At 31.9% G+C, this 10,612-nt stretch overlaps 1 protein-coding gene across 1 annotated transcript in view; it reads right to left on the reverse strand.

Annotated features, from left to right (window-relative positions):
- LOC130612763 (U1 small nuclear ribonucleoprotein 70 kDa-like) overlaps nucleotides 1-8,807 on the reverse strand; it is a 29,407-nt gene extending 20,600 nt beyond the window's left edge. Inside the window, exon 1 of the mRNA XM_057434121.1 lies at nucleotides 8,798-8,807. The gene's annotated coding sequence lies outside the window, so the exon portion shown is untranslated. The remainder of the gene's footprint in view (nucleotides 1-8,797) is intronic.
- Between the last annotated feature and the right edge of the window lie 1,805 nt (nucleotides 8,808-10,612).

Raw genomic sequence — 10,612 nt, forward strand, 5'->3', positions numbered from 1 at the left:
AGCTTTCTTATGATCATAATATTTCTCACGCAACATTTTATTGTGCGGGAGAGTTCTTTACTCGCATTTTATTTGATCCTGTTTTTGCGCGTAATGACATGTCTTATTTTGTTTATTTTAAAATTCGATGCGATGCAATGTTTGTTTAACACGTGTTTACAATTTTTGGTTGTCAGATTCTAAACAAAAGGTAGATCCGTAGACTATTGTGTCCTGAACAGACTGCTTTTTTGCTAATATTTATACATTTTGCTAATATATATTTATATATATACCCCGTAATCACGTGTCTTCAAATCAAGGCTTTTTTTGCTTTTTTACACCAGTGCAAGTCAAATACCAGACACGGAAACTATTTCTATATTTCTATATTGAAAAACATTTTCTACATCAACATCTATATTTCGTGGAGCGGTTCTCGTGCAATCGTCAACACGTACTAAAAATCTTCAAACATTTAACTTTCATTTTTGGGGTTTAATCACAACAACTTTTAGATAAAGAAGCTCTTGACTCTGGCAAATTTGCTTGTTCAGTTTTTATCGATTTGCAGAAAGCGTTCGATACAGTAGATCACTCAATTTTATTATATAAACTTGAACATTATGGCATGCGTGGTGTTAGCCTATCGTGGTTTAAGTCGTTTTAAACCGAACGTAAGCAGTTTGTCACGATATCTAGTGTCACCTCTGAACTTCGCTTGATATTACATGGGGTACCACAAGGTTCGGTCCTCAGGCCACTTCTTTTTTTATTATATATTAATGACTTTAATAACTCTATAATATATTCAACAGTTAAACTTTTTTGCTGATGATACTAAACTTTTATACTGCAACAAGTCCCTTAAATCATTGTCCAAATTAACATTGATTTGAAATGTTAATCTACTTGGCTAAACGAAAATAAAATTTCATTCTACTAAAACAGAATATATTATTTTTAGGCATAAACGTAAGTATATTGATTTTGAAGTGAAGCTTAAAATGCATGGTAAAAAACTACACCCCAGTACTGTTGTGAAGTCCTTAGGTTTTAATTAACACAGATTTTGTTTGCGATAAATTAAAACAAGCTAATGGTGCACTGTGCAACCTCAGGCATTATGTTACTTTGGTGTCTTTATACTTTGCCATATTTCACTTATATATGTCTTACGCTTGTCAAGTCTAGGGTCAGAACTCATCTTATAAAACACAACGAGTTTTAAATCTACAAAAAAGAGCTATGCGCATAATAAACTTTTCCGACTTTAATTCTGGATCTTAAAATTCTTTCTTTTTTTAATTATGTCAAGAAGTGCAATATTATTTTTCTTCATAAGTTAATCAATAACAAACTATCTCTTAATCTTCTAAATAATTTTATAATTACCTTAAATGTTTGCACGCCCTATCCTGTCCGAAAGGTGGTCTCATAACATTACGACCACAACGAAATCCGAGACTTTCCTGCCGAACTACTTTAGGAATGTTGTAAGGACGTGAGGATAGAGCCCGTATTACAGGAAATCATTGGTGAACAGCTTCCTTCATCAATCATAACTATTGACGAGGCACGAGAAGAGGTAGCTAGCTGCTAGAGAATTTTGGATCAGAGGGCAAATGGCTTCTTTTGATGTGAAGGTGTTTAACCCAACGGTGAAAATGTACTTAAACCGTGATCTGAAAGCATGCTACAAAACCAATGAGTTTAAAAAAAGATCGTATAATGCGAGAGTCAATACTGTTGATCAAGGATCATTCACTCCCCTAATCTTCACATGTTTTGGAGGGATGTCTCGAGAATGTGCTACGTTATACAACAAACTGTCTTGTTCCATTGGTGAAAAGCGGAATGAATTAGTGAGCATCACGAAAAATTAGCTGAAAACTAGATTAAGTTTCAATGTGCTACGATCACAGCTACTTTGTATTCTTGGATTGAGAGAAGTAAAGTCTGAAGCATCGCTAGTTCGCGACACAAAGGTAAATATTATGTCGTCCGAAAGCAGATTGGTTTTTGAATGAGTTAAACTGTTAAATCATTATCTAGTTGCGTGTAATGTCTACTTTATATGTTTCTTTGTTATCTTTCCAAGTATAATGTCTATGTAAAAAAAATAATAATATGGGATATTAAAGTATTACTAATGCAGAGCCCCGGGATATATTTCATCAAATTAAACCTTTTTCGCTTTGGCGAAGATACTATCGTTTGATCGATTAACATAAAGCACGTGGGAACTTGGTTTTTATACGATTGAACCGAAAGGGGCACCTAAAAATTTTTCGCTTGCGCTGCAACCCTTCCTTGTTGATTAGCATGTTTAAATATCCCAGACCAGAATTATGCTTCAAATACAGCCCAGACACCTCAGCATGAAACATTTTTGACGTGTTTAAAAATTTGTACTTTACGCGTGAACAGAAACGACGCACTAAGTAAAGAGCGTGTTAGTACCGTTGGACCTCTTTAAGTCCGATAAAAAAACACTATGAAAGAGAGTGATGTTCGGTGAATATGCTTTTTTTGCTAATATATATACATTTTGCTAATATATATTTATATATATACCCCGTAATCACGTGTCTTCAAATCAAGGCTTTTTTTGCTTTTTTACACATTTTACATATATATATATATATATATATATATATATATATATATATATATATATATATATATATATATATATATATATATATATATATATATATATATATATATATATATATATATATATATATATATATATATATATATATATATATATATATATATATATATATATATATATATATATATATATATATATATATATATATATATATATATATATATATATATATATATATATATATATATATATATATATATATATATATATATATATATATATATATATATATATATATATATATATATATATATATATATATATATATATATATATATATATATATATATATATATATATATATATATATATATATATATATATATATATATATATATATATATATATATATATATATATATATATATATATATATATATATATATATATATATATATATATATATATATATATATATATATATATATATATATATATATATATATATATATATATATATATATATATATATATATATATATTATTATTAGTATTCTTTCCTCCAAGATCTATCTATCTGACTTGACACCAAGAAAATAGTATTATGCTTCTTAAAGTCTCAATCACAATAACTTTAGAACAGCGCCTTCTAACTGTGAGGTGGGTCGTGTTGTGTTTGAGGTTATCAGGGGCGGATCTAGGATTTTTTTCTGGTTAGGCAAAATTTCATAGATTTTTTGGCAAAGTAATGTCAAGGGTTGTGGTGTTGTACGAGGTAAATCGGCCGTTTTGTGTTTTTGCTGTAAAAGGAACTAAAATTTTCCCAAAAGTAAGGTTTTTAGTTATTAAGAATCCTTCTAGATTAGAAACGAAAGTTTCTTTATAGCCAAACAAATAACAGTAACCCCCGTAGTTTTACCACTTTATCCTTGTTAAAACATGCGGATGGAAAATGCGTCTGGTTAGCAAATTCGATTTGAAACAGGGTTAGCGTTTCCATAATTTCTTTGAATCACATATTGGTATTAAGTATCTTAGCATCTTTTTTCGTTTTGCGCACATAATACGAGTACAAGTAATAAGTTGGGGATTTGCTTCATTTCAAAACATGCAATAAGTCTAATAACTAACAATACAACAAAAAATTACATTACAAGACAATTTTAGGAATAGATAGTCAACAGTAGTGCAACGTAGAAATATTGTTTGGAAAATTATAGTCTGTGGTAACAACCTGCAAATGCACAAAGAAAACCAGCATATAAAAGAATGAAAGATTTCCAGTTAGACTTACAGTGTAAGATCGCAACATATAATAAACGTGTACAAAAAGTATATAGTAATCACCTCTTCATGAAGTTAATACAGTTTAGCATTAGGGTTACTGGTGTAGTTTTGCACCAATTTCTATTAAGCATTAATTTTAATGCTATGAAATTCCCACAAGAGAAAGGCAGTTTATTAAGCCAGAAAAGAGTTAGAAATTAGAAAAATAACATCAAAACATTTAAGATGTCTCATATTATTTACCCTTACATGTCCCTGTCAACTATGTTTAAAAAATATTTTAATACTGTAAAATCTTTAAGAAAGTTTTAGTAACTATAAGCCAATTATGAAGATTCTCATATAAAAAGCAACATATATACAAATCCTACTCATATCCATAAGTTGACATGACATTTTGTTAGTTTACAGTCTGTAACAGAACGTTTTTTAACATGCAATTCTTGTTTCGATCTGTATATGTTTTACGTGAAAATCATTTCTATGATTTACTTGAATATTCACAAGTTATTTTGATTGATTTTTTTCACCAACTTTGTGGATTATACCAGATATATATCCATTGTTTACAGTTTTCCAATATTATAAGGATTCAGAACAAATCTTCTGTGTTATTTACTTGAATATTCATCATAGGTACCAGGGTGACATCAAAATACAAATTATTTTGATTGATTTTTTTCACCTTCTTAGTTCCTCTTATGAAACACAACTTTGTGGATTATACCAGATATATATCCATTGTTTACAGTTTTCCAATATTATAAGGATTAACAAATCTGTGTTCTTTTAATTGATGGTGATTTTCATTGTCAGAAGAATATTCATCTTAGGTACCAGGGTGACATCAAAATATCTTATCCTAAAACAAAATTATATCAATGTATTGCTCAGCAAGATGAGAATAAGAAATATTATAAAACAAACTTGGACTATTCTTAGATTAGGTATTGCTTCATTCTTTTGTTTTTAGCAATATTATTACAATTAAAAGTAACATGGGAAAGTCAAAGAGATCTTCTCGTGTTCTTAAAAGTTTTAAAATGAGCAGTGGGATGTTGCATATAAAATGCACTGTTTAAAAGTTCCCACAAAGTCAAAGTTCTTAGGGACAATCACAATAAAAAAGTATATGCTAAGCGTATAAATTTGGCGGTGGGACGAGGTAGAATCCTTTGACGTTTAATTATATCTCATACTGTATACATCGATTTCTTAGAGAACAGAAAGAATTAATAACTTTTAGTGTCTACCTGCTTAGCAGGGACACATGGATGAGTGCTTATGGTTTCAAGGACTGACAACATTCAAAGATTACCTTTTCTGATTTGATGTTTAGGGGAGGGAAAGGGGATCTGCAGATCTATTAACATTTAGCTTGGACTTTTGCGTTCATGAAAGAGCTGTCCCTTAGTTATCTTACAAGAATGTATTCTCTCCCAAACAGAAACAAAGATACACAGTTGCATAAACGGCTACACGATTCCTACACGAAGCCAGTGACCCTTAAGACGTTAAAGAAAAAAAACTAACAAAATTCCAACTAATACACATACAGGTAGCTAGTAATACTCTATACCGAATTTAACATACACATCAAAACATCTTTCGACCGCCAAGACAGTGTTTACATAAATTGCCTCCGTTAGCTATCTCGTTTGGCATTGGGCTTTTATGTTTTTAAACAATGCATTTGATCAAGGCCAAGTTAAAACCTTTTGTTTTGATAAGAAAAAGATTTAAATTACACGTTTTGTAAGAACATCTGGTGGTTTACCACTTTTAAGAATAGTTCTTGACACAAAAGTGCCTAAAATTCAGGAGCAGCTAAAACTAAAATATTTCAAGTATTACTGAATTTATTGTCTCTTGCAGAGGAAGATAAAGGTTTGGTTTGAGACAACAACACGGCACACGTGGCCAAAATACTTCTCTCCAGCATTTCCAATCCTTTCAATATCTGAAAAGGTTTCCAAATTCAAAACTTCTTTATTTAACTTAGGTGGCATACAATTGCTTTAATATTCTAGACATTTGAAGTGCTCCCTGCAATTGGACCTGATCCAGGTAAACCATGTTGAAAAAGAAACATCCACTCCATGTAACCGTACCCGTGGTCGTTTTAGGCGTTTAAACTTTAAAACCCACGGACGTTTTAGGCGTTTTTTCTTCACATTCCAGAATTTCATTCATTGGAACTTGAAAACCCGCGGACGTTTTAGGCGTTTTTTCTTCCATCTGTGATTTTCATTCATTCGGAACTTTAAAACCCGCGGACGTTTTAGGCGAATAGACATTTTGCCTAAGATCGCCCCGGGTTTGCTTATTTGAGTAAAATAAAACACGCACACGCCGCGCATCGTCATAGTCGAAATCGGCGGATGCCAAAAATAAATTGATAAAAATAATTTAGTTTTTTTTTAGATTATTCTATCTATAGAGAATTTTTTTTCTAGTTCACAAAACTAGGCTTAGGCAATTGCCTAGGCTGCCTAACCCTAGATCCGCCCCTGGGTTATCGAGACATTAAGTTCAGTTGAAAATATATAGAGTAGCGTACAGACGTGTTTTTCCTTCTTTTAAATACAACAGGTCGTAGTTTATTAAAATCATAGAGATTTAACCTCCCCCTACAATTAGGTGGGGGAGGGGGTATACTCGTCTACATTAAATGAAGGCATTTTAGTGCAAGCTAATTCACAAGCTCGTCCCCAGGGTCTTTTTGGCATCGAGGCCAGCAGCGAAAAAACCTGTAGCCGTCAAGTGAGTGCTAGCGACTTGGACAAACCTCGGGGGACGGGAATCACTAAATCATAAAACGACGGAAGTTCTCGCATGCAAGAATGTCAGATATGTGGTTGATGAAATCGGCAAATAAAATAAAATGATATTTTACTTTTTATCATCTATTTTTTTTATTAGCACAAAGTCCGTATTATAAAACCAGCAAAATAATGTCTGATTGTTGTAAATACATAAAAAACCTTCCTTATTTTTTCTCTCGAACATTCTTTGTTACAGCTGCGTTGGAGAATTTTAAAAATCGTCAGTGTAATAAGTATCTGAAGTTAAAGGACCGACGCTAAATTTAAAGCGGTGGATTAGAGTCAATATAAATAAGCGTCAACACTTTTAAAAGTTAGAGTCATTTGCAAATAGTATTCTGTTTCTGTGAAATGTGTAAAACAATACTTTGATTAATAAAATTGTGTCACTTTCAAGTTATGAAGGCAGAACACCGACACCGACAAACCGTTACATATGACGTGTATCATCATGCGAAGTGGCTTTTTAACCTTGTGTGGTTTAGAAAAAGACCCACCCAATATTACGTCAATTGTTTCGGAAAACAATAATTACTTTTGTGGTCTAGTTTGTCAATTTAAATTTAAAGAAATCGCAGTGAGAGAAAATAATTCTTTGTTTCAGTCGCTGTTTTTTTTTCATCTTTTGTACACTTCAACAAGATTTTGCCTGCTCACAAATGTTAGATTATGAACTTTGAACAGATGACATCATTTCAATATCGCATATCAGATTGTTGTCATATATTTCCGTGTAAACATGTTTTGTCTATATATTCTGACTATAAACAATTCTTGACAGGATGATAATATGCTGATAAATCAGAAATATAAATACAAAGTGCAACTTTAATATATTATATCGCCTTTAAAGACAAAACATAAATGGAGAACTCTGTTTTGGATTTGCCAACCTCGATCCCAGGGCTTGTAGCGTTTCTGATAGGAGGATGAAAGGATAAACGCTTTTCATCCTCATATCGAAAAACACTACAGACCCTGGGATCGAGTTTGGTGGATTTAATGTGCGTTTTAGAATAGATTTAGATGGACGGTTGTTGATGGTTGATTACTGTAATCAGTTTTAATAACTTTTACAGAGGGTATTGGGTTTATTCAAATATGGTTGGGGTCCACAAAATAACTACGGTTATGCATTATGTGCGCGTTAGTTTTTACTGGTCTTGACTGAAACAGCAGAAGATTTTTTTAAAAAACACACACACACATAAGAATAAAAAAACAGGTTCGTTCTTTTTTTAACTGATCCGAAAAGCGTTTCTCGATAACATTTGTAAAATTTTACTATGATGAAAGTGAAAATGGCTTGAGATTTGTTTTGTTAAAAAAAATGCAGAGATTACCTCTCATTCCGCAGTTAAAAATTTGAGTAAACATAAAACCACTGAGGTGGAGAAACCGGTATTACCGAAAAGGTATTGAAGAGCAACTGTCCGATATCAAAAATATAATGCAGCTAGCTATCCGTGTGGATGAAATGAGGGACAAAATAACTGATAATCTAGCTACCTCACCAAAAAAACATCTGCTCCCTTTATATCTTTTAAGTGATGGTTTATAAGCAATTTTCAGCTGCATTTAGTTTTTTCTTACTTTAGAATAATTATCAAATCCTCAACCAGTATATTTTTAGTATTGTCTTTTTTTGATTTGCTTGTGATATTTGTGACGTCTGTTGATTTTGTTATTTTTAACGACACTAAAATAACATTATAGTTAGAATAGTGTTTTGTTTTTGGCAAGACTTTTTTAGCTATATCTTGTTCTCTCTAACGTTGCCAAATTCTTTACGATTATGACGTCTGTTACATTTTTACTACTCAATTTGTTTACCTTAGAGCTTTATTGTGAGGTGTCATATCATAAGAGTGTGTACATTATGTAGCTAGCTAAAGCTTTAGATAAAAAAAATGAAAACTTTGTTTTCATGATGTGATTGTATTGTATGGACTGCTTTGATAGTTAACACTAGCTATCTATCTAGGCTATAACGAATATAAATTGTAAAGCAAGTTAACTCTGTAATTTATTTTTTTTTTGACTTATTTTGGACTACATTTTTACTATTGATTGGCCTGTGTAAGAATAAACTCAGGCAGAAGAAATTGGAAAAGATGGTTTATTTTGAAATATTTTTAAGATGTTGGCAGTAAACCGTTTACATATACATATGTAAAAAATTTTTCCTCAAAATTAGTTTAGCCATTGCTTCCACTGTGTAAAACTTGAAGCGGTAATCGAAATAATGTATATATATATCCTGTCTTGTTTTTGACAAACTGTTGAAGGTGATATTCAGGTTGAGATGTTCTAGTTGCCCTCCAGCGAGAGATGATATTAGCTAGTTTCACCTGTCTCCATTTTAATTTGTCCTTAAACCTAAAAGTGTAATAAGGATATGATGATGGCGCTGAGACGTGCAGACGTGCTCCAGTTATGTTTGATATTTTATATCTTGATTTGCTTGAGAAATTGTATATTGTTTAAAGAGCCAGAAATATCTGAGCTTTTTACTGGCAGATTGATAAGGATACTGTAAATAAATGTCCCTTTATTTTGCGGAAAAACAATCAACCTGTGAGAAAGATATTTTTATGTTTTTTGCTCATATGTTGCGGAGATATCGAACAATGTCCAGGACCTGTTGCTACATATAATGAACTATTGAGAAATATATGCAAAACCAAAGGTTTGAAATTAGCTCATCTAAACGTACAAGGTTTGTCAACATCTTATAATGGTATTTGTCATGTTCTGGGGGAGAATCCTGATATTGATATATTGACTCTATCTGAAACGCACCTCACGTACATTGATAATGACGAAGTATACAAAATTTCAGGTTACACTTTCGTAAGGCGTGATAGAACTAAAGGTCGTGGTGGGGGAGTGGCTATGTACATTAAAGAGAAAGTAAAATGGAAAAGGAGAAGCGAATTAGAACGGGAAAATGTTGAAAGTTTGTGGATCGAAATTATTTTCTCAAACGCAAAAAACGCTCTCTTGACATCATATTACAGTCCACCAAAAAGTTCAAATTATTTCATGAAAGATTTCAGTGATATATTGAATGAGCAGTTGTTACAAGCAACAAAGGAATCAAAAGAAGTCATACTCCTTGGGGATTTAAACACCAATTACCTCAAGAGACAAGGTAATGAGAATATAAAACAAACGTTGACATTAAATGGCTTTGTACAGTACATCAAATCTACCCCTGTCACAATTAATTCTTCTACATTGGTCGACATCATTTCAAGTAATAAAGAGAACATTGTTAAAACCGAAGTTATTCCATTGTCTATCAGTGATCACAACATGGTCATCTGCGTTCGTAAAATCAATCACACAAAATTTCGATTTACAAACGAATGAGAAACTTTGCACGTTATGACCATCAAGAACTCGTCAAAGAACTTAAATCAACTGATTGGCATTCGGTCTTACATGAAACTGAAGTGAAAAATGCAGTTACTTTGTTTACAAATATTCTCAACAATGTTTTCGACCGTCATGCACCATTTGTAACGAGAAAAGTGAAAGGAAAACCAACTCCATGGTTAGACGAATCTGTTAAACCGCACATGGATCAGCGAGACAAACTTTCGAGAAAAGCAAGGAAATCAAACTCGTCAGAAAACTGGAGTGCTTACAAAAGGCTTCGAAACACGTGTACAAGTCTTCTCCGATCAGCCAGGCGCAAATATCATTAAAATTTCCTTAATGAAAACCGTTTAAATCCTAAAAACTTTTGGAAAGCTATCAAGAAAATATTTCCGTCGAAAAAGAAAACATCACCATCAAGTGAATTGGAATCAAACGAGAAAGTATCAAAATTTAGAGAATTCTTTGCTTCCATAGTAAATAAACTAAAGAAAAGGTTTTTCGCTCAAGAACTAAT

The sequence above is a fragment of the Hydractinia symbiolongicarpus genome, chromosome 10 (genome assembly GCF_029227915.1).
Source record: "Hydractinia symbiolongicarpus strain clone_291-10 chromosome 10, HSymV2.1, whole genome shotgun sequence".
Taxonomy (NCBI): Eukaryota; Metazoa; Cnidaria; class Hydrozoa; order Anthoathecata; family Hydractiniidae; genus Hydractinia; species Hydractinia symbiolongicarpus.